We start from the raw sequence: 24,747 nt of genomic DNA on the forward strand, positions 1-24,747 counted from the left end.
AAAGTACAATGCATAGCCATATTCAAATATTCAATCTGTAGTTGGTGCCTATTTTTAGTCTATGAACTTTCCATTCCTTTTTGTGTAAATAAAAAAAAAACAATTGGAAATTAGGAGCAGCAGTAAAAGTAAAAACGAACAGGAACTATTCCGCATATAAGGGGGGGGGGGGGGTCATACTTTGTTCTTTATATTGCTCCTAGATACCTTGCTATTTATGCTAGTGCTTTTAGTCCTTTTGAAAGAGCTTTTTATTCTAATTAGATACCCTTTGGGCTTCAGGAGTTGCTCTTAAAACTTGGGACGAATAGTTGAACTCCCTCCTATATGGAATAATTTCCCATTGTTTTCAGTTTAGGGATGCTCCTTACTTTCAGTCGAAAAAACTATTATTAAGTTTCTGATTGTTTTTTAAATAATTCTGGTAAATCTGATTTTCCCTTCATGAATAATTCACTTTGTTCATGGGAAACTTGTCCTTGAAAATTTCTCTAATGTAAACTACCCCCCTCCCCGTAAAATTCCCCAAGGACAATTCTATCCTCTTAAAATTTCCTCAGACTAGTTCATGCTTTCATTTGAAAAAAAATTAATTTCAAATACTATGTTTTGGGCAGCTTTGAGCAGGGATCTAACCTTGATAATGTCATAACAACTCAAATAAAACCGTAGATAACAATTAGAAGAGACCAAGGGAAACTGCCTAGGATCCAAGGAACCGCCAAGGAAACTGGCTGATTAGACCTAAGATGGAACCGGGGAGGAAAAAGACTTTAAGTTTGATTTCTTTAGTACTTAAAGATTAAATCAGATATAGCACTTTGGTTCAGGTTGAGTCAACCACACTCTTATAATGTTATACATTTTTTTCGTAGGAAAACGTGAAACAAAGATTAGTCGATTAAACCCAATTTTACAGCCAAGATAAGCGGCTACAAAACGGTTATTGAGTTATGCTACCTTTCTCTGTCAATGGCACATCAGTGTACTTTTGCCCCCCCCCTTTTCTCCTCAGACAGATCAGTATAATATTAGAGAAATATATGAAACAGTATTAAAACATTTTGATGAAGGAACTTCGGTAGAAAGATAATAAGAAATGACTATAAGAAAAAAATATTTTATTTTGTTAATTCGTTAGTGTTTAATTTTACTCTGACATTATATCATCTCAGAATGCGACAATCCTTACTGCTTCTCCTAGATTATACTTCCCTAAATTTCAAATTATTTGTATTTTACTTTAAAAGGAATAGAAACGATAGTCTCCTTTATGATAATTTCTGTCTATATACCCTTAAGCCAAAATAAATCTTAGTCGAAAAAAAAACAATAAAGAGAACACTTGGATTATAATTTTACGGTTTAGTCTTTGTTGTCTTTCTTAGTCTTTGTTGTGAAACTTTTTGCAAAATAAAATGTATATTTTCTGGGAGAGGGTTTGGGTTTCCTTTTAAGTTCTGTCTTTGCCTTAGTACAAGTATATGAAAACTTGAGTGGTTAATTTGTTTGAGCTATTTATAGATTTTTTGCATGGGCTAAGCAGCAATTTGATCTGTTCATGGGATTTTTTTCACTCTACTTTCATTATAATCATTTTTTCTTGAAAAAGTCTTTTCACTTGGGCTCAAATGAACTTTATTATTTAAATATTTTTCATGTAAGCAGCAGAGAAAATACTAAATGTTAGCCCAAATATAGAATCAGAAGAATATTAAACCGCTAATCAAGGTGTGTGGATGCCAAGTCGCCAGAAAATTTGATTCTGGGAAAGTCTTTTTAATATTAAGCAATTAATTAATTAATGACCTTTATTTTCAGGAAATTGGGATTCAAAAAGATCCTAGAAGATTAATGGACATAACGAATGAAGGAAGAAATAATGCATAATGATGGCTGAAGGTTTTGAAGGATTGTAGTGTCAAACAATTCTCTGAAATTTTATAAGTTGCATATTTTTAATGATGTCTTTTGCTTAGCTGCAGCCTAAGAAAAGTTAAAGAAGCTGTGGTGTTTTTTTTACCTTTGTATTATGTGTAAATCTCTATTCTAGTTTCGATTTTTCAATATTCAGTAACAAAGTCAGGTTACAAATCATGGGTTGAAACAAAGAAATTCTGTCCATATTTTTGAGTTTGAATTCTCGACACTGTGGGAATTAAAAAGAGAATATATTTTGTATATGCCCAGTATTTAAATAAAACTTAGATCTAACAAAGAACTTGTAGCATTCAATTGAAATAGCCGATGCTATACATTCTCTATTTAACTAACCTATTGTTCATAAGATAATTGCTTTGCTTCGGGCCATTTGCTTGTTTTGTTTAATTATATTAATAAAACCATCTTTCTCTCTCACTCTCTCTAAAAAAAAACGATGATGGCTGCCAAAATAAATGTTCCGAAATACGTGTTCCAAAAAACGCATAGTTCATTCTTTGTTTTGTTGATAGATAATTCCATCTATCATCCGTTGATACGTCGTTCCTAGGCTTAAAGAGCGAAGGCTGAGAAAGGGGCAGCCCCATTCATATTTAAATTGACTTCATTGGTCTTAAGTTAAAAAATTTGTATTATAAATTGACTTTCAAAGTTTGACAAGAAATCCTTTCTCACTTTCTGTGTGAAATTTGCCATAGATATTTCCTCTGAATCTCCATACCATGGTTATTATTCCCATGGAAAGTCCTCATACAGCCCAAAGACCCCCTTCCCACAAAAATTCTTCCCATAATAAAATTTTGTATATTCTGCGATAAGAAATACTATATGTGAATGATGAGGAAACTGCGTAACTTGAAGTTCCCTCTCCCGGGACTATAAGGGATCATATCATCTCCAAAGATGAAGTTAATGGACCTTTATACTATTTGAATCCAACTAATATCGCCAAATTTTGATCTGTTATTATATGGGTAAAAAGAGGCGTGTAACAGGAGCTAGCCGTGCTACAATCTTTTTGATTACTCTCAAACATAACACAATTTGTGATTCCCGATCATTCCAGCCCTCATCTGATCTTCTAGGTTGGATTTGATGCGATTATGCCTGGGGGAAAAAATATATAAACCAGTATCTCTTCTAGCAAAAAGTATAAAATACTACATTTTAGTTAGAAATATAAGTTTGAAACTTCTACAGTTGGTCTCTCTAATATGCTAAATATTAAAGTGCTTGACATTTCAATGGTGTTTCCTCCTTTGTCAAAAATCAGGTGAATTTCCTCACACCCGTAGCTTTTGACGAATAAATTCCGTTTTTAAATTTCCATTGCTATTGGGCTGAGTCGCTCTTTCTTGATAATGGATTACATAAATTTTGGAGATGAATATTCAACTGAACCACAAATGTGCCCTGAAACTTAAATGCTCTATATAAGCTTTAGATAGTTCTAAACTAATTGTATATATCAAAATACCCTCGATAACAGTTTGGACCTATTTGTTTAAAATTTTAATCCAAATTCTCTTTTTTGTGTTAATCCACAATATTGACGCCCCGAGAACATTTTCATGGGGAGTTTAGTAAGACAGTGAATGAGCTGCAGAAAAATGTTCCAAGAAGCCAGAGGCAGGTAAACGACACCTTTTCTTTGGCCAGAAAAAGCATGATATCCAAAGACACATGTAACATGATTCGATATCTTATGACAGAAACTGATTTTGTTGTGACAGAAAAATTTTTTTGGGCAAGGAGAAGCAGCTGTCACCTGTGTATCAGAGTTTACAATCTTAGAAGTTATATATTTCGTAAAACACGGTATTCCGATAGTGATCAGGATTTAAAAAGGCTTTTTGGAATAATGGTCGAATCTACCAATTCTGCTGTCGTAGAAAACACAGCGAAACTAGTTTGGTGGAGCGCTACTAATTTTCCCTTAAGGGACACAGACGTGTTTAGGTTTTTCTTTGAAGACATTGAATCACTGCTGAGGCCTGAGAATTGGCTCAAAACTGAAATGGTGTCCTACCTCGTGCATCTGGTTACTTCTAGCTGTGTGTCAGCAAGAACTATCGATATTTATTCTACTTTCAATTTGACAAATATTGATGCTTTAATATATAGTCGTACCCAGAAACGCCCAGAGAAAGATTTAGTGATGTTTCACAAGATTGCAGTGTTCTGTTTGTTCCATTGTGTGTCAATATGCGTGATATATCAGATAGGGAGCGCAAGAATCATTTCATTTAGGGAATATGTGATTTCTTCAGGAGAAATTTCTATCTTCTTGATAGTTTGAAGCCATTAAACCGTACTCAAGGGAGGTAAGTTCTTTCCAACCTAAAATATCTCATGGATGGGGTTGATAAACGCTACATAGAACTTGAACTTGGTTCATGTCGAATTGCTCCACAAGTAGATTCGTCAAGCTGCGGGCTTTTCGTTGTCAAATATGCCCAAGACTACGGAAATGGGATAACCTATTCGGGAAGTGCACAGTCAGTTGATCTTCCATCACCTTCTAAGTATAAGCGGTCAAAGGGAAGATCCACAGTATCCAATCAGAAAGTCATTGACTTATATAACGATGATACTGAAATGGCAAATATGAAAACTGTGGAACTAATGAATAAATATAGAAACGAATTGGCTGTCCAGGTACTCGAATCTCTTTTAATAAAGAACAGAATGGCCAGTTGTTATAACTGTCGAGAACAGATACCGGAGAACATGCAGCTCATATGTAAAAACTGTAAAGCATTTGCCTGTAGTGATTGCGAAGCAAAATCCAGCAGGAACTTCTGTCAACTCTATGGTGTCTGAGGAGAACTAGACTAGACAACAAGATCTGAGCTAACAAGAAACAACAACAGAACTAAACTAATTCTTCCAAAATTTTATCTCTTTGAAACACTAACAAAGCTGACAAAAACAAACTAAACTACGAAAGAGCGCTACTGAACGTCCTAAATCATTCTTTATAATCGAAAAACTTTCAAAGAAAACTTAAAATACCAACTAAGCTAATACTCACAAGATAAACCAGGATACATCGGAAATAAACAGCGTCTTCCAAAGTAGTCTTTCGAACACCAACAAAGCTGATACAGACAAGTTAAACTACGAAAGAGCCCATCCAAACATCCTATATCACACTTTTCAAACGGAAAACTTCCAAAACGCAATTGGAAATATCCTTTTTCTGTCGACGATTGTCAAGTCATCAGAAGAAAAGCCATTGGGATATGTTCTTTAAGTTTAAACGATCGATTCTAATGTTTAAACGATCGATTCTAATCCAAAACGCAATTGGAAATATCCTTTTTCTGTCGACGATTGTCAAGTCATCAGAAGAAAAGCCATTGGGATATGTTCTTTAAGTTTAAACGATCGATTCTAATGTACACGGTTATTTTATTGGAAATTGTCTGAAAGTAATAACAACAAACCCATGTGGCTGCATAAATTTGACCTCTGTATAAATATATAACAAACTAAGACAAAACTGTTTTTTTCTTATTATTTGTATTATTCCTAATCTTGTGGTACCCCAAGTGTTAATTTAAGTGACCTACCACAGATTTTGAACTGTACATATTCAGATTTCTAGGTCAATTAATCCATTTTCAATTCTCTTGGGAGTTGTGCATCTTCTTGTTCTTTACTTTAATTTTAAAGTGTTTCCAGTCTCCTATTGCAAACTATTTGTTTTTTTTTTCAAAAATCCGCAGATTACGTAAACTGAGTCGTTCATCTTCTTCATTTGGAGAAACCTGTGCAGAAGAGAGCAATAACGAACATGAAGGGCCGTAGTGGTACCGGCTGGACATCTGTCCTTAACCTGCTGGGGATAGGCGATTCAGGTATCTGCACTTCCCACAGGTCCAATCCAGTAACCATTCAAAGACGGCGATTAATTCTTAATTTTGCGCTGCGTTTTCATTCACCCTGCGTTTTCATTCGTGCTGCGTTTTCATTCCCGCTGCGATTCTTTTACGCAGCCACAGAATAAGAAATAAAGAAAATTCCGACAAGTGCATGAATCCGAAAATATGTGCGAACAAACATGGGTCCTAAACGAGACCGCTAACGGAAATTATCCAGTCCAAAAAATTTCTAGATTTCTGCGGAGATTGCAAACAAGGTCTTAAGCCAGAATCCAAGGCTGTATTACGCGATGGATGTGAAAAATGGTTAGTGTATAGAGTCCATAAGCAAATCCATCCCAGAGTATGAACTCTTTACAAAGATGTCAACCATAGGAGATATGCAGAGGTACTGTCCGGTTTGCAAAAAATCTGGAACATCAGCAGATCCCCCTTCATTAGTAAAAATTTCGAGCCTTATAACATCCAATGTTCCAAGTGCTTCGGCTATCAGGGATATAGTAAAAGGAGCGGAAGAGCAGCTTAAACTTGATATCACCGAAAGGATAGATGAAGTCAAAGAGTGTAATGATAACCTTGAGAGAAACATGGTGGAAAAATGTACTTTCCCAGAAGTTGAAATCAATTGAAACAAACCTCTTGGAATCATACGAGAAAATCACAGACCTAATTGACCACAGCCATCCAGTTGACCTGCTCCTGCTGGACTTTGCTTGGGCCTTTGACAAGGTTCCTTACAGTCGACTGCACTCTGAAATATACGCTATTGGTATCAATCGGGCTGTTGTAGACTGGCTGATGAATTTCCTTACAAATCGCAAGCAGAAAGTTCACTTATTTATTACAGATGGCCAGCCAATCTACTTTGACGAGACCGAAGTATTGAGCGGAGTACCACAGGGAGCTGTACTGGGTCCCAACAATCTTTTTCAATTACATCAATGATGTATTTAACCATATTGACAATGGCATGCACTTGTTTGCTGATGATTTCAAACTCTTTGGTATTGCATGCCCTCAGAGCATCCAGCGCGACATAGATGAGCTACAAGTTTAGACAAAAGACTGGCTTCTCCAATCTAATGTAGGAAAGTGCTGTGTATTACACCTTGGACCCAATAACCCAATGGTGAACTACACGATCTACAGCCCCACCACCAAAGTAAGAGAGCAACTAGAGAATAGAGCAGAAGAAAGGGATCTTGGTGTCATCATTGATGATTAACAAATTTCACAGCCATGTCAAGAATGTTGTTTCCCGTTCAAGCTCCAGTCTTGAACTGCTAAAATGAACTATCAACAGCAGACAGTTATCTATTTTTATAAAAAATTTTAAGGCTCTCGTCAGACCCCATCTCGATTTTGGTATGTGTCTTGCTGGTCCTTCTTGTCGGCAAGATGTGAGACTCATCGAAATCGTACGAGACGAGCAAAAAAAAATGCATACGAAGTCTAGTATCGACCTCAAATGAGGACCGCCTCAAATACCTCAAACTACCCACTCTAGTTTACAGACACGTTCGCAGCGATATGATGCTTACTTACAAGCTGCAGAACAAAAAGTCAGCAATCTTTGGCGGCAATCTCAGTACAAGTAGCACAACACAAGAGGACACTCTAAGAAGCTATCAAAGTCAAGCTACCGATCAAAAACTCGCTAAACATTCTGTACAAGAAGTCATAAACCGTTGTAATCAACTGAAATATTCAACTGTTAATGCTCCCTCCATTCAGTCACTCCAGGTCTGGAAGACCTTAAATCTGTCAGATGGATTAAAATGATTAGGGTGAAATGCCTTGGGAAATATAGTTTATGCCAAAGGGTGCTGTCTGCCAGCCATTGTGTGACGCAGTGGCATGAATTATCTTGGACTACAACGTTTTAACAATAAAACGGTATGTTCTCACAGCTCAAATAAAAAATACCTATTGGGATACTCAAACGTCAAAAACGCTCACGTGAGGATGGCGGGCAAAGAAGCGAGGATCATCAGAATCATTATCATCATCATCATCATTATCATAATCACCATCAAAACCATCCTCATTATCATCATCATCATGCAATTTAATGCAATTTAGTGATAATCCAAGATCATGCTTTGTAAGAAGAATGACCGGGTCCTTGCTAAGAAGAAACCGGATTCATAAATCCCCGCCCTATCTCTACCTGATGTAACCTGATCTACCTATAACTACCTGAAGTAAAATAAAAAGTGCTCTGCTCATTGGGAAAAAGAACTGTGGAAAGGGGGAACGAATTGCCCAGTATGGGGCCACCTCTGCCTCCAAACCAAGTGCTTCGCCATAACACCAACACGTCACTCCTAATTACTCCTGAACCTTGCACTCCAAAAAAACATGCCCATGTTATAACTCAGTGACTGAAAGTCCTACCGCAAGAGGTCATGAAACATGCTACGTCAGAACTGAGAAACCCGTCAGAAACATAAATTTATGAGTGATTTAGACCAGACTTTGCCAATCCCTCTATAGACAGCTTTGTCGAGAAGATGTAGCACTACGCGCCTCCTCCGCATTTGCTTTCCCCTTGCAAGTGTTAATGCTACCCCATGTCCTTTGCTTTGCTTATTGTGTGTCTTATATCATAGGTGATTGGGTTATAATAAAAGACTGAAATCAACTGCTAAAGCTACTAAGTTCATTTTTGTATAAACAATCGCAACGTTGCCATGAGTTGAAATAATATCTCTTTTTCTCTCACCACCACCCAATTTTTCTTCTTTGCATGGTACTTAAGAACTTTTTTAATTTGTAGTTTCCGGATTCTTTCTAATAGAAAATTTTAATTTTTTGGCTTTAAATTTTTCAGTTTGTCTTTATTCGTTGTAGGTTTTACCGTTTTTATGACAGTATTCGCTGCCTTATAAATTTACTCACATTCTGGGAAGTGAACGAGGCGAGATGAATGTTGTAAAACATGCAGGGGAAATAAAAACTAAATCAGTCAAAGAATAAGTTTTTTGCACAAAGAATACATTATATTCGTACATATTGCAGTATTTTTATTCCAGTAATTAAGATATTTTTACAAATATTATCATATATTTTTTCCAAACGGAAGGGTACTGAAATAAGAAGTAAAAATTATTAAACAGAATCAAAGAGTAGAAATTATGTTAAGTTGCAATTATGATTCATTACTAACGAATCCAAGAAATAGAAGATTTGATTTTAGTAGAGCTTTCAAGATTAGTTTTAGAATATTGTCGAAATTGCTGTCCTTCATTTTTTTTTCAACTAGTTTAGCACTGTTGACTCAGTTTTTTCAAGTACTGTGAATTTTTAATTCTTCATTTGTCTTCCTTTTTTTCCAAAGCAGTGATGGACTGAAAATTAACCACAGAAACAACCCAAAAAAAGTTGACGAAACTTATTTCTTTTACACATAATTCAAAAGGAATTTCTAGGCTGAATTTCAAAGGCCAATTATTCTTATTTTTATTGCTTACAGTTTGATTACAGTGTTATTGCTTAGAGTTTACTGCTTAGAGTTTTCTTGCTAGTTCTGGTTGTGGGCCTTCCCTTGTGCTTTTGATTTGGATGTTTTGCTATGTAATGTGTATTTTGTGAAAATTAACCACAGAAACAACCCAAAAAAAGTTGACGAAACTTATTTCTTTTACACATAATTCAAAAGGAATGCCTAGGCTGAATTTCAAAGGCCGATTATTCTTATTTTTATTGCTTACAGTTTGATTACAGTTTTATTGTTTAGAGTTTACTGCTTCTAGTTTTCTTGCTAGTTCTGGTTGTGGGCCTTCCCTTGTGCTTTTGACTTGGATGTTTTGCTATGTAATGTGTATTTTGTGAAAATTAACCACAGAAACAACCCAAAAAAAGTTGACAAAACTTATTTCTTTTACACATAATTCAAAAGGAATGCCTAGGCTGAATTTCAAAGGCCAATTATTCTTACTTTTATTGCTTAAAGTTTGATTACAGTTTTATTGCTTAGAGTTTACTGCTTAGAGTTTTCATTCTAGTTCTGGTGGTGGGCCTTCCCTTGTGCTTTTGATTTGGATGTTTTGCTATGTAATGTGTATTTTGTTAATAACACGTATATACTTAACAAAACAAATGAAATCAAAAGTACTTTCAGCATCGCCTCAACGTGGCGGGGAAGTGATAACAGGGTGATGTTCAATATGAATTTTATGCTAAGAAAATAATCAAAGTAAGAATTAATTTCATAGATAATTATTATTGACCAAAGCTCTTTTTTTCTATACTAATTGCAAATGGGTTTCCACTAGTTACGAATTTTGCACTTTTATTGATATCGAACTCCACTCTGGCTAAGCACGCTGAATCTGTTATATTGAATAATATACCTCGTTTTTTCACAGCACAGTAGAGGTAATATATAGTAGCAAAAAGTTCTATTCTCCATTAAAGATTTTTGACACACATCGAAAACCACACACACTTCATAAACCTGAATTTGTGCATGTGCAACGACATAGGTTTCCGATAGAAAACCAAGTAGCAAATTAAAGCATGGCTCGGACGTGTTGGAAAACTTCCCAAATTTCGTCCTGTGAAATGTGTGTAATGTTTAGAGAAACATTTTACAACTGTATTTTACCTATACTGCGATCCACATGTTCGAGGATAAGATCATGCATACAAATCAGGTATGTTGTTGTAGATCCCCATGACATACTGCTGAACTGCTTTGGATGAATTAGTGGTTCAATTTCAACTTTAAACTATTAGCAACCACACTCGGAGCAGTCGGATAACCCCTTGCAAAAATTGCATAATAAGCAATAAATTTGCAGCAGCAAAAATTGTTTGCACCCATAAGACTTTCTCAAACACAATAAAAATACCACACTCGGAGCAGTCGGATAACTCTTTGGTCGAGCTGCCTTCGATGAGGTTGGTCGAGTGGCTCTAATGGGCAAAGGAAGAGTCATTTCTGCTCTGAGCGAAAATTGCTCAAACACAATAAAAATACCAGACTTGGAGCAGTCGGATAACCCCTTGGTCGAGCTGCCTTCGATGAGGTTGGTCGAGTGGCGCTAATGGGCAAAGGAAGAGTCTTTTCTGCTCTGAGCAAGAATTGCTCAAACACAATAAAAATACCAGACTTGGAGCAGTCGGATAACCCCTTGGTCGAGCTGCCTTCGATGAGGTTGGTCGAGTGGCGCTAATGGGCAAAGGAAGAGTCTTTTCTGCTCTAAGCAAAAATTGTTTGCACCCACAAGACTTTCTCAAACACAATAAAAATACCACACTCGGAGCAGTCGGATAACCCCTTGGTCGAGCTGCCTTCGACGAGGTTGGTCGAGTGGCGCTAATGGGCAAAGGGAGGGTCTTTTCTGCTCTGAGCAAAAATTGTTTGCACCCACAAGACTTTCCCAAACACAATAAAAATACCAGACTTGGAGCAGTCGGATAACCCCTTGGTCGAGCTGCCTTCGATGAGGTTGGTCGAGTGGCGCTAATGGGCAAAGGATGAGTCTTTTCTGCTCTAAGCAAAAATTGTTTGCACCCACAAGACTTTCTCAAACACAATAAAAATACCACACTCGGAGTAGTCGGATAACCCCTTGGTCGAGCTGCCTTTGATGAGGTTGGTCGAGTGGCGCTAATGGGCAAAGGAAGAGTCTTTTCTGCTCTGAGCAAAAATTGCTCAAAAACAATAAAAATACCAGACTTGGAGCAGTCGGATAACCCCTTTGTCGAGCTGCCTTCGATGAGGTTGGTCGAGTGGCGCTAATATAATATTCATTTCTAACCCACATACATCAAAAAGATAAATAGTGGAGTAAAAACTTGAAGAAAAACGGAAAACCAATAACAAAATAAAAAAACACATAACAAAAAAAAAACGAGAGTCAACAATAGACATTAATCATAAAAACGGATCAGACCGTGGTGAGGCGACAAACGCCGATACGCTGTTTCTGAGAGCTTTTTGTGTAGATCAGTCAGCTTCTCAGTAATGTTCGGAAGATGGAACTTTTTGATTATCTTTCGATTCTTATACCACAGAGGAAGATAGAGAAGAAATTTACAGAAACGGAAATAAGAGGATCGAATATCGCTAATATCTTTTTTCTTAAATATAGGGTAAAGCCCAGAAAGGTAAAGAACAGAATGATCGGAAAAAGTAGAATAAAGCTTACCAAGGGCAATACGATTGTATTTCCCTCGATTGGCTACAATTTTAGAGAAACCAATCTGGATTTTCACTCTAGCATCCCAGACAGCACGCTCCCGAAGAGTTTTAAGATTTTTTGTAATTGTAATACCCAACCACCGGATCGAATCTACATGAGGGATAGAAAAATTTTGAAAAATTAGAGGCCTAGGAGAACAGGGAACATTGAAAGAAAGATACTCACATTTATCAACATTAAGCGAAAGACCGATTTTAGTAACAGAAGAAGAAACTTTATGAACCATCTGCGATAGACTGAGTTTAGACCGGCTAATTAGAAGAATGTCATCAGCATAAGCAAGGTAAGAAATATCACTCAAACCAACAAAACACATAGAAGAAATATTCTCAAGAATACCAGAGATACAAAATTTGAAAATACTAGGAGATAACACTCCACCCTGCCGTACGCCCCGACGAACAAGAACATTAGAAGATGAAAGGGCACCATTAGTTTTAATTCGAAGATAAGAATTACTATACCAAAACTTTAGAAGAAAAATAACTGAAAGGTTAATACCGTGACTATAAAGAGAGTAAAGAGCCTGACTATGTACAACACTATCGAAAGCCTTAGAAAGATCAAGAGCACAAATATGAAGACCATACCCTTTAGCCGAAGCATCTTTAAGAAGGAAAGCAAGAGCACGGTGAGCGTGCTGGCACCCGATGCCAGACCGAAAACCAAACTGATTCTCCCCGAAATTAGCATTCATACTTATGAAAGGAAGTAGGATGTGTTCAAGGATTTTACTAAAATTACAAGCAACCGTGATAGGCCTGTAAGAAGAACAATCCAAAGGAGTCTTACCTCTTTTAAGTACAGAAGTGACAGTTCCACACAAAAAGCTGTCAGGAACGAGGGAACAACAAAGGCACATTTGGAAAAACAACTGTAAATGGAAAAACAAACACGGGTAATTTATATTTAGATGACAAGCACTGATACCGTCAATATCAAGAGAACTTGATTTCAATTTCTTAACAGATGCAATTACAGCGTCAACTGAAACGGGAATAACTTGTACCTGAGTCAGGGAAGGCGGTAGAACCGAATCAAGCAGTTTCGAATAAAGCGCGTGCACTGCATAATTCACTTTGGAAAATATAACTGAATAGTGGTCAGACCATGCAGAAGGCGTAATGGGGCAATTAGGATTTGCCGAGTTATTTAAATTAGCTGAATTAATCACTTTGTCCCATTCTTTCTTATTGGTAGGATATTCTAACCCTTTGTAACGGCTCGATCGCAGACATTTCTTGAACTCACGCTTAGTTTTTTGTTTTATTTCAAACACATTCCCAGCTAATGGTCGACCGTTAGCAACCCATATACGCAGCCACAATTTGGCTTTATTTTTCACACTTTTCAGCTCAGGGTCACACGACCAGATTGGTTTCCTTGTACTTTTCCTCACTCGCTCCTGAGGGACAGCAACCTCCTCAGCGCGTTTTAAACACCACACGATTTGGTTGTAATAATGATTCAGATCTTAATTACTTTTAGCAGGACTAACACTCAGCTGGAGTAGATGAAAAGGTACACGTAAAGAACCAAGGAGAATGGCCAGGGTTGAAATATATAATGGCATATTAACATTTTTCCAATTACTCCGCACAAACCATTTAGAGGCAGGAGCACAAGCCTGGTCAGTACTATCTTTTCTAATCGAAAAGCATAGCGATAAAGGAAGGTGATCAATATCTTGCTCATCTTCGTGGACATGCACTGTTGAAGATGTAATGAACGGGGAACAAATCACGTGATCAATATCCGATAAGCTGCCGGAATTATGCACATACGAGAAGGGTAGATCCTTCGCAATTATTCTGTAATCAGGGAGACAATCAAGTAGGTTCACAGTACGAGCGGAATCACGTTTTACATCAGTGTTCATATCTCCAATAATAATAAATTCGTACCCATTTTTGCTTATACTTTGAAGGAGAGTTTTCAAACTAGAACATGCTTTAGAGAATTTATTAAGCGATGTCATATTCTTCCCATCGTGAGGCAGGTAAGTGTTTATCAATACGGTTTTACCAAGTCTTATAGCCAATAAATGGTCATCAAAGAAATAGCATGACGGGGACAGAAGGCTGAGCTTTTGTTTTATAATACATGCTAAACCCCCTGAAGGCCTTCCAAAAGTAGATTTAGCATTTGTTGTGAAAACAAAGTGGGCGGAACTACGGCGCAGGAAATTAACACTCGTTGCGGTCAAAAGATGTTCCTGAAAGCATACAATGTCAAACTTACTGTACAGTTCATCAATGGTCAGGTCTTTGTTTTTCGTCCCATTAATATTGAAGGACACGAGTGATACTAATTCAAACATTAGTTTGTTTTCGGTAACTTGCGACTGACAATTGCTTTCAATTTAGGGCAAGTGAGGCTAAACGAAACATGATCACCTCCACAGTTTGCGCACTTAGGTGACAAATTGCAAGGCGAGTCTCTATCTGAAACATGAGGACCGGCACATCGCGCACATTTTGGTGTAACACTGGAACAAGACGACTGGAGATGGTCAGGGGATCGGCAATTGTTACAGCACCGGGGAATCGCTTTGAACTCATAAACACTTAGGATTTCGTATCCAACTTTGAGACCATATCTAAATGCTTCGACTCTTGATGTTGCATCAGAGAATTCAAGTTTTACTGCAAGCGATTTCCCTAGCCTAGAGGCACCAGAAACACCAGGGCACGATATCGGGTGGGACAGTTCAAAATCAGGCGGGATTCCCTTCAGGAGTCCGTAAAACTTCTTGGTTAGAACTTTCGCAGAAGAGCCAGTAAACGCACTAGTCACCGATAAGCGGAAATCTTCAGCAACTGACTTATCTATATTGATAAACAGTTTGTCACGAACAGGGCGAATGCTAGTGATTGATTCGTGTCCATCAATCTGATCTATCAGATCTTTTCGTTTTATTGGGTCCGAAAGGGTAGATGGAAGGTTCGACACAACAATAGTAGCATGCGAGTCGGGAATTGCAGGTTTCGGCAGTTGCGGGTAATTCAGTTCATAAGCATCCAGATTGGTGGCAACAACCTTGAGTAGTTGTTCCACGCGATTCACCTTTGTTGACAGCCTAGAATACGCAACTGTGGGCAAAACCGGGACCTCGGTTGGAGACTTGATCACATAAATCGGAGTTGATACCTCCTCAGAGTCCAGTTTCTTAATAAAATCAAGAATATCTTTCACATTGTTCGCAGAAGCTTTCGCACCGATGCGCCGGGGGCAATTATCATTTGGCGCAACCTTCGCCCAAAATTCGCTTTTCGCATCAGCAATAACACCGCAAGTCTATTGCATGTTGAATAATAGTAGCTTCTTCAATACCTTCTTCCCAGTTGTTTTGCAAAAAGTTCATTACCGGGCAATGCACATACTCTCTGTTATCCATTATCCTTTACTGGGAAAAACCAGTCAAACTGGTCAAAGAGCACGACTGATTCATACTTATGCGTCACTATAATCCCTATTGCGAAATTTTGATTTTCTTCACAAAAAACTTACTGGATTAATAATGTCCATGCAATATCCAATTTAGATGTTGACACTTTGAACTCTGAATTCTGCTCTAAGCAAAAATTGTTTGCACCCACAAGACTTTCTCAAACACAATAAAAATACCACACTCGGAGCAGTCGGATAACCCCTTGGTCGAGCTGCAACCGACCCGAGCGCCATAAATATTGTCTAGCCCACAGGTTCATCTGACAGATTGACCAAACCCACAAATGAAATTTATGGATATGCAGTTGCTGGTAAATTTAAGCCCATTTCTTACTAAAACAAATGAACTGACATCATTTTTATACAATCCTAGTAAGGGCTCATGTTAGATTTGCCCCTCACTCTATCGGACTATTTGTCTTAGCTTTTTCTTCAATTAGCCATGGTTAGATGCCCACACCTACTTGAATATAATTCAATAATATTATTACAAGAAGGGTTCAAGGGACCGCTAGGCCAAAACCGCAACTGACACAAGAGCATAATACATTGATTTATTCCAAATTTACTGTTTGAACGAGAAAGACAGACCATTACCAGACACTTTAGAACTCGATTAATGTAGCATACCTTCTTATACTAATCTCAGTGCCATGTTTTATTTTGCCATGCTTGCTTGTTTCAATCATCATAGAATATTTCAAAAGTAAAATTTATGATTTCTATAGGAGGAAACTACGAAATCTCAGGCTTAATACTTAATAATATTATTTTATCGTATCAAAAAATTATAAGGAATCTCATCTTTTTTATTTTTCATGAAAATGTGGCTCTTTAAGAAAAAGAATCTATTTTGGATTGAGAGATGTCAAATTTGAAGCAAAATTTAGCTAGTCAAGAGTCAAAATGCTGAGATGTGCTAAAAAAATGGCCTTTCAAATGGAGTTTCTAAAGTACTCTACTTTGCGGAAGTGTAAGTCCATGTTTATTTATAATTTAAAACCGATTTGCGGAGAAGTAAGGTATATTGTGCAAAAAAATAATTTAGTTCTTTCTTTCTGCACCGAATGTATATAAGCCGTCTCCTAATATTATAGGATCACCTTGTCCGATTTGGTCACTCCAGCAAAAAAAAAAAACAACAAACATAAGAAATACATACGTGATTTTGTTTGTGGTAAAAATTTTAAATTCCGCATTTTGGTATATAGGACCTTGAAACTTCAAAATAGGGTTATTTGATGTGCTGAATATGATGGTGTGATTTCCATTTAGATCACCTGTTTTTGTTGCTTTTTCTCTTTCAGACATAGGTCATATTTTCACTGGCTCGTAACTTTTAATGGGTACCATTAAGCTTAATGAGCTCTATATTTTTGAAATCTACTTGAATGTTCGATTCTTTTCTAGTATATACTATTATCAAATCTTTGTGTTGTAGGGTTTCGATGACTCTTAAGCCGGGTAACCCGGTACTTACAGCTGCTTGCCACGAACTGTTTGATGCAATGGAGAATGCTAGTATTTTTCAATATCATTCGCATTTTACTTTTTATTTTTAGGGCTAAAAAATGATTAGTTTGTGTTTAATACTAATACTGTTCTAGTGTTTCGAATTATATGACACTTATTGATTCGTATTCTATGACCATTCAATTTTGATTGACATTATACCTAACTCTCTGTTAAATGCTCATCATGTGTAGTTTTGCTTCAGATTAAAAATCACCATTTACCTTAATAAATGAATTTTCGTTTTATCTTTGCGACATGAAATTTTCACGGGTATGTACCGACAGTATTTTTTATCATGAAATACAGACACGTTCCGAAATAAAAAATAAAAATTCATAAAACACTTGAAACCCGAGTCTACAAAAGCTGTTAAAAAAAAACAAAAAAAAATACTAGAAGAATTCGGTTGCACACACGAAGAGACAAAGTCAAGTAGTTTTTCCTAGAGGCAAATTCAAATCAGAATCTGATCGTTACCATGTTCTAACTTTTAAACCACTTAATGAAAATAACTGCCTAGTTTTCTGCTGAGAAGTTAGAGGTGAACGTTGCCATCAGATAGGCCACGTCCTCTTTTTGTAGCACTATCAAATCTAAATAATTTTTATTATCTTAATTTTTTTCTTTCAATAACCTGCAAAATCATACCTTTATCGAATTTTTTAAATTTCTTTTAATATTCAGAATCAAATTATTTTGGCATAAAAGGGTCAACTACTTAACATTTAAATAAATAGTAACAACGAGATTATTTCCATATTTAGTTTTTCCCCTTCCATTACTTTAATTTAATATTCAAGTCCTAGATCTAGATCTAGAAGTCTTCTTTTTTAACGGTTCAACTTTTTTTTATTATGCGTAAAAATTCCTCTATTTATCAGAAGATAATTTTGTTAAACAGATTTATAAACCATAGTTTTTATTATCATCCCTTCAGTATATAACTCTGTACAAGTTGGCTTTGACGCAACTGGCTAAAATGCTTGACTCGGATCCTGGAAATTACAGATTCAAGAAAAGTAGGCGGAAAACTTTTAAATGATTCTTTGTGTTAAATGAAACACAAAAATATTGCATAAGCTCTCCTTACAGTCCGGCACAACCTAGTTGGTAACGTGACTAGTCAGATCCCCCGGTTACAATACAACGGAGTTTGACTCTCACGGTCACCTAATGCATTACATGCTAATGTCACAAACACAAAAACACCAAATTAAAAAAAAAAATGATCGAAGCCTTAGGGAGGGGTTTCGAAAGTAATTTTAAAATTTCTTAAATTATCTTTCAATATTATTTTAGGACATTTCAGAATTTGTGCATAATTTATAAGTGTTTAGTTCTACCTGTTTCATTTTTTTCACAAGGAATAACTGATAATCTCTGAAAATATTTTGTGTAATTGATTTTCTTATTTAATTTTTTCTTCACTAGTCAACTCAAAAGATTTTCACATAGCAAGCAATTCTAAATAGAATGAATAAGCAGTTTTATACTCAGCCTATGCTTCTACTATTCTTAATTTTTTTCAAGTAATTCCATAAAAACTGTGCGAACACTTAGAGAAGCAAGAAGAAACATGGTCAAAGCAGATAAACTTGAAGCACTAACTTTAATATGTTTAACTTTAATTTAAACTTTAAATATGGATACTAAGAAAGTATAACTAATATTTCTATAATATTTAAAACTTCTACTGTAAGCAAATAATATTTTCTTTAGTTCTTCTTCCATTCATATTAAGAAATAAAATCTAAATAAAATTTTGTCGATTTAATCCCTCAAACATTTTATTAAGTGACTCTACAAAGAAATTTAGACAATTGACATAAATTAAATTTTCTATTGGAATAGGGTGTTAAGGAATAGGTATATTTGAAGTTTTTTTTTAAATGTTTACTATTTCATTTCTGGTCAGATACCAAACAAATCATAGAATTCAATAATTATTTCCTTAAAATCATTGACAATACAATTCAAGTGAGTTAATGGTGACCCAATTAAATCATAATTGGTTGCATCACATTCTTTTCAATTGATTTTGTTTGGGAAGGGTTCTCGAGAAAATGTACCTCTAAAGTAAGGAATGTGGTATAATTCAGTAGTTATGTCAATATTTTTTAGATATCTCTTGATTTTTTCTTTTCTTATGTGCTTTTCTTTTTTCGACTAGGGGTGGAAAATGCAGTTTCAACAAGTTTTTTAGGTCTTTCATGTGTTTTAGGAGCTTCAACATTTTCAAATTGTTTTTAGGTCTTTAATGTTTCTTATGAACTTCAAAGTTTCCCATTCAATCAATTTTAAATGTACCTGGAAATCTTAAGAATCCTCCAACTTTTTGTCTAGCGCTAGATAATTTCAAAATCAACTTTTTTCCTGGTAATTTTAAAAATCCACCAGAGTTACAAGTAATTTTTTCAACATCTTTTTCATCTGCTTATATTTCTAAGGCTGCAGCATCACTTGTTAAAGTAGTTTTTCCAAGTGCAACAGCAAAAATTATTAGAAACGGTAAAAATCCAAACATCAATTTCCCATCCTTATTTTTTCTTACATTTTTCTATTTGATTTATTTGCATTGGGTTTAAAAGCAACTTAAAAAATTATCTGTCATTTTTTATATGATTTACACAAATTTAATATTTTTTTGGTCTTAAAGAGTTCTTTAATTTTTCTTTTTTAAAAAGAGGATAGATAAGTTGTATACTCAATAAAACTTGTCATTTATTAGTGAACCATTTTACTGAATAAAACTCTAGTATTATTTGTTTTACTTCAACCTTTTTTCAGTCTCTTTTGAAATGCTTCATTGGGATCTTATTCAAGTATATTTATTATAATACTTTCAAAATTGTCTAAACGTTCAGAAGGCTGCATAAGAACCCTCGAGTACATGAATAACGTCGCAAGATCAACTGGATATGGGACATTGCTTTGGTTTCCAACATTTCTATTTCTTCTATTCTCTGCATTAACATCTCTTTTGTTACTTTTCAGCTATTTTTATTAACATCAACTCAAGTCAATATATTGTCAGGTGATTGAGAAATTTTAGTATACTTGCTAATTATTCACTTAATTTCAGATTGTTTAGGATGTTACCTTTAATAATTTATTGTTTAAATGTTCAAAAATTGAAAAATTAACTGTATTTGCACTATATTCTTGGTTCGTACATTTATGATTCTTCTATTTTAAACATTTACAACTTCTTTGGTTTTTTTTACAGAATTTCTTACGAATGATCATTCAACATTGACTCTAGTCAACCTACTATCAGGTGATTAATAAACTTCAGTTAATCTTTTAATATCCTCAGTTAAATACTGATTAGTAAGAATTTGTTGTTTAACAACCTCAACCTTGAGATTGTTAAAAATAACTTTCACACTTTGTAAAGTAATAGCATCGTTTTTTGATTTTGTATCATCTAACCAAATCAAATGCTTACCCAGTAAACCAAGACTCCCATTGTCACCGAGTAAGCTGATTTTAATGTTATATTTACTGGTTTTATTTCCTAAACTTCCACATAAAATCATTTATTATAAAAAAAAAATTAACCAATTTTATTCAGTGAGTAGTATAGTAAACCACACGTTAGTATTATATAAAACACGTCAGTGATTTTTTTTCAATTCTATGTCATAGTTCTTTCTATATTTCAGAAATTATATATTTGTTTTCAGATCAATAGGTAAAAATCTATAATCCTTTGTAACAGGATTAAAAAGGTTAAGAATTTTATTTCTTTTTTTTTAAGCCAAATACTTAATATTATTTGATTTTATCAATTTTTCTTGGATTGGAATGCTTGAAAAATGTCAAATAATTGAAAATGAATCGTATGATTTTCTGTGTATCAAAATAGCCCTGTAAAATATATACTAATGATGTATTTCATTTCTCACCTCTCAAGAACAAATCTTCAATATTTTTCTATTCTTAACTGTTAGAAGATCGTAAAAGATAACTTATTTCATATATTTAGTGTCCAAGTCATATAATTCTACGATATCGTCTTTTTCATTACTTCAAACAATATATTCTGTCCACTTTTTCCTTCTAAACAGTCTATTGTAGAGTTAAACCTTGATATCTGTATTTTTAGAGATCTTTATAATATTCATAAGCTTTATCGAAATTTAAATAATCCTATACTAAATTTAAAGATAGACTGGTTTTGCAGATACCCAAATTTCCTCAAATTAAAAATCTAACAGGCCATTGAGATACTAGCGGATGTTTATTATGTGATTGACTATTAGAAGGTTTGATGTTATATGCTTCAATTGGCACAACTATTTTATTCATTTGATTAGTACAAAATATTAATAGATAGAGTACTTAACTACCTAACTCCACCATAGCCGGTCCCAAGCCCGGCTGAGAAAGGAGGAGGGGCCGAAGGGAGAGGAGTCCCGTCATTTAAATAAATTCACATGAAACATCTATGAAGAAATGAATACTCCCAGAAATATTGTGCCTTCCACGGCGTCCCTGGTCTCAGGTGACGTGATCTCGCTCTCTGGAATAGCGGCAAGATCTAAAAGTGTGCGAGCTATTCCCTGCGAAATAAATCTACAGAAGTATGAATTCCGAGTCTATAGCTGGAATGTGAGATCCGTGAAGCGTGAATCAACAAGGCTAGTGAAGGCTATGGAAATGAATCGTTACCAAGCAGACGTTCTTTGTCTTTCAGAGACAAGATTGAACGGAGTGTATGTAGAAACCATACCAGTCCGTGATTCCAACAACTCTTACTTATTCCTCAACTCTGGTGAGCATGATGGATCTGGTGACCATGGAGTTGGCTTAATGATAGGGCGCCATGTGCAAAAAGCTCTTCTTGCCTGGGATCCAGTGAACCTGAGAATAGCCAGACCATGACTTAACTTAAGATTATCATACATTTCTATCATTAAAGTCAACGCACCGACGAGAGTGGAAACGAATGCTGACAAGGAATCCTTCTACTCTGATCTGGAATTTACAATGCAGAAATGCACTAAACGAGACTTCCTAATTTTAGTGGGTGACACTAACCACCAAGTTGGCTGAACTGGCCCCAATCTTCGCGATATTGTTGGACCATTCACATACGACCAAAGTTGCTCCAATGGTGACAGACTACTCCAGTTGAAGAGATCCTTTCATGAGAGATCCTCCTCAAGAGAGCCTTTTCGTCACCAAGACAATATTCCAACACAAACCATCTCAAAGGATAACTTGGTGCTCAAATGATGGCTCCACAGCTGCCCAAATTGACCATATATTGATCTGTCAGTGTTGGCGCTCCTCAGTCATCGATTCTCGAGCTTACAGAGGGGTTTTTTATGGGTCAGTATCTGGAAGCGATCATACGCTTGTAGGTGCGAAAATACTCTTGAAGTTGAGCAAGAGGAAAAGAAAACACCTAAAAAGGAAGTTAAACGTGTAGAAACTGAAAATCCAAACAGTGAAAGAACACTTTTGCCTGAAGTTACAGAACGAGTTTGCAAGTCTGACAGACTGCGATGAAGACCCTATTATTATTATTTTAGACCAGGGTACTTTATATCGAAGGAGTTGTCGTAGAAAATTTGAAAAGAACTCATTCGACTGGAAGTTGAAGGGGTTGGTGCCCTTTTTAACAGTCGAATGTAATCGTAGAGCAAATAACCCCTTCCCACACACACAATCTACCCAAACAAATCTATACAAAATTTTGAGATAGCCCTTTTGTTCAAATAGTTGAAAGGTCTGGAAATTATGTATTTGAGAACGACAACCCCCTCCTTAGAGCTTTCACCCCCAGGGTTTTAATTTATACTCAGTGGGCATATAAGGTATACATTTAAACGATGATCGTATAAACTTCACAAGGAATTCATCGGAATGGTAATCAGAAATTATTGTACCCATTTTGAGATTCCAAGTGATCAGAGGATGGATACCCCCACCTCCTATTTTCCCAAATTAAATATGACAGAAATTTTTAGATGGCCATTTGTTGTCTTAAAAATCTCAAAAACAGCTCATTAGATTGGATATCGAAGGACTAGTGCCCTTTTTAATAGTCAAAAGTCACTGGAGGGCAACTATCCCCTTCTCACGCCCACCATTTCTAAGAAAAATATCCACTTAAAATTTTGAGTCAGCCATTTTGTTCTACTTCATTGAACGATCTGGAAAATATATCTTTGAGGATGACAGCCTCCCCCACCCGACCGCTTAGGGAAAGAGATATAAGTTATGCCTTGGGGCATATAAGGTATATATATATATATATATATATATATATATATATATATATATATATATATTTATATATATATCATGAAAAGAGAAATCACCAAAGCAACAGCACAAACACAAAAAAAAAAAAAAAAAAAAAAAGAGAGACAGAAGGAGAAAAAGAAGACTGTTTTCCTAAATTAGTGATTAATATAGACCAGCACTTGAATGAGGTCTTAACCCTACTCATCCATACAATCACATAGGGCAAACAGCGCAGCCATACACAATCAACCATAAAGAATAATCCATGGACAGGCAGTCATGTCGTCAATAAGTATAAGTTGTCATTTACCAAACAATAGAAAAAATAATATAGACAAATAATTCAGAGGCAACAACCCAGCACAAGGGCTCATCAGGAGAATACACTGGCCTATATAGGGTTTTGCCACTTTAAATTCTCTACCCAGCACAGTGTTGTGGCTACCATAGAATATCCATGGCATCCCCGTGTCAGGTATCACCTCCAAAATACATGCATATGAAAGAAAAAAAACAGCAAATGTAAAACAACCAAGTAAAACCAAAACAAGCTTATCCTTTTAACATATCCCTCTTTTTAGCAACAATAGGTAAACTAAATATTATAAAATTTACCAAATCACAAATATTAACACATTGCAAAAAACCTGAATGAACTAAACAATAATAGAATTCATCTTTACCATGTGGCTAATTTTTAAAACAATACGCTCAGTTAGGAACACAATTCAAAATAAATGGCGCTGCGACAACATTTCTCGAACCTCCAAAATTAGTTGAAAATTTCTTTAAGTATTTCTAGATAATTCTTTTGATATTTATATATATATATATATATATATATATATATATATATATATATATATATATATATATATATATATATTTATATTTATATAAGGTGATAGTATATATTTCGAAGAGGCTCATTGAATTGTTAATCAGAAGTTCTAGTGCCCTTTTCGAGATTCAGTGGGATCGGAGTGTGGCCCCCTATAAAAACATATCTCGCTCTAATAGAAATTTTGAGATGGCTATGTTTTGTCTCATAAACTTTGAAAAGAACTCATTTCGTTGGATATTGAAAGGTCTAGTGTGCTTTTCAATAGTCATATATGATTGAAGGGCAACCAACTCCTCTTCCACTTCCACCATTTGCCCAAGTATATCAAATTAAAGTTGGAGATGGCTATTTTGTTCAACGTGGTTAAAACTTCCAGAAACTATGTCCATGAGAATAAACCCCCCACAGCCCTCAGGGTAAACGTTGTCAGTTATGTCCTGGGGGCATATGAAGTGTATTTAGATGGGGCGATCGTAAAAACTCCAGAATGGGCTCTTTTGATTGGAAATCAGATTTTCTAGTGACTTTTTTATGATTCGGAGTGATCGGAGATTAAATACCCTTCCTTCATTTTTTCCCCCAAAGAGAAAATTTACGAATGCTTCAGATGTTGTTTTTTCATATAACCACAGCAAAATAT

This window comes from Artemia franciscana, chromosome 3 (genome assembly GCF_032884065.1).
Source record: "Artemia franciscana chromosome 3, ASM3288406v1, whole genome shotgun sequence".
In the NCBI taxonomy this organism is placed as follows: domain Eukaryota; kingdom Metazoa; phylum Arthropoda; class Branchiopoda; order Anostraca; family Artemiidae; genus Artemia; species Artemia franciscana.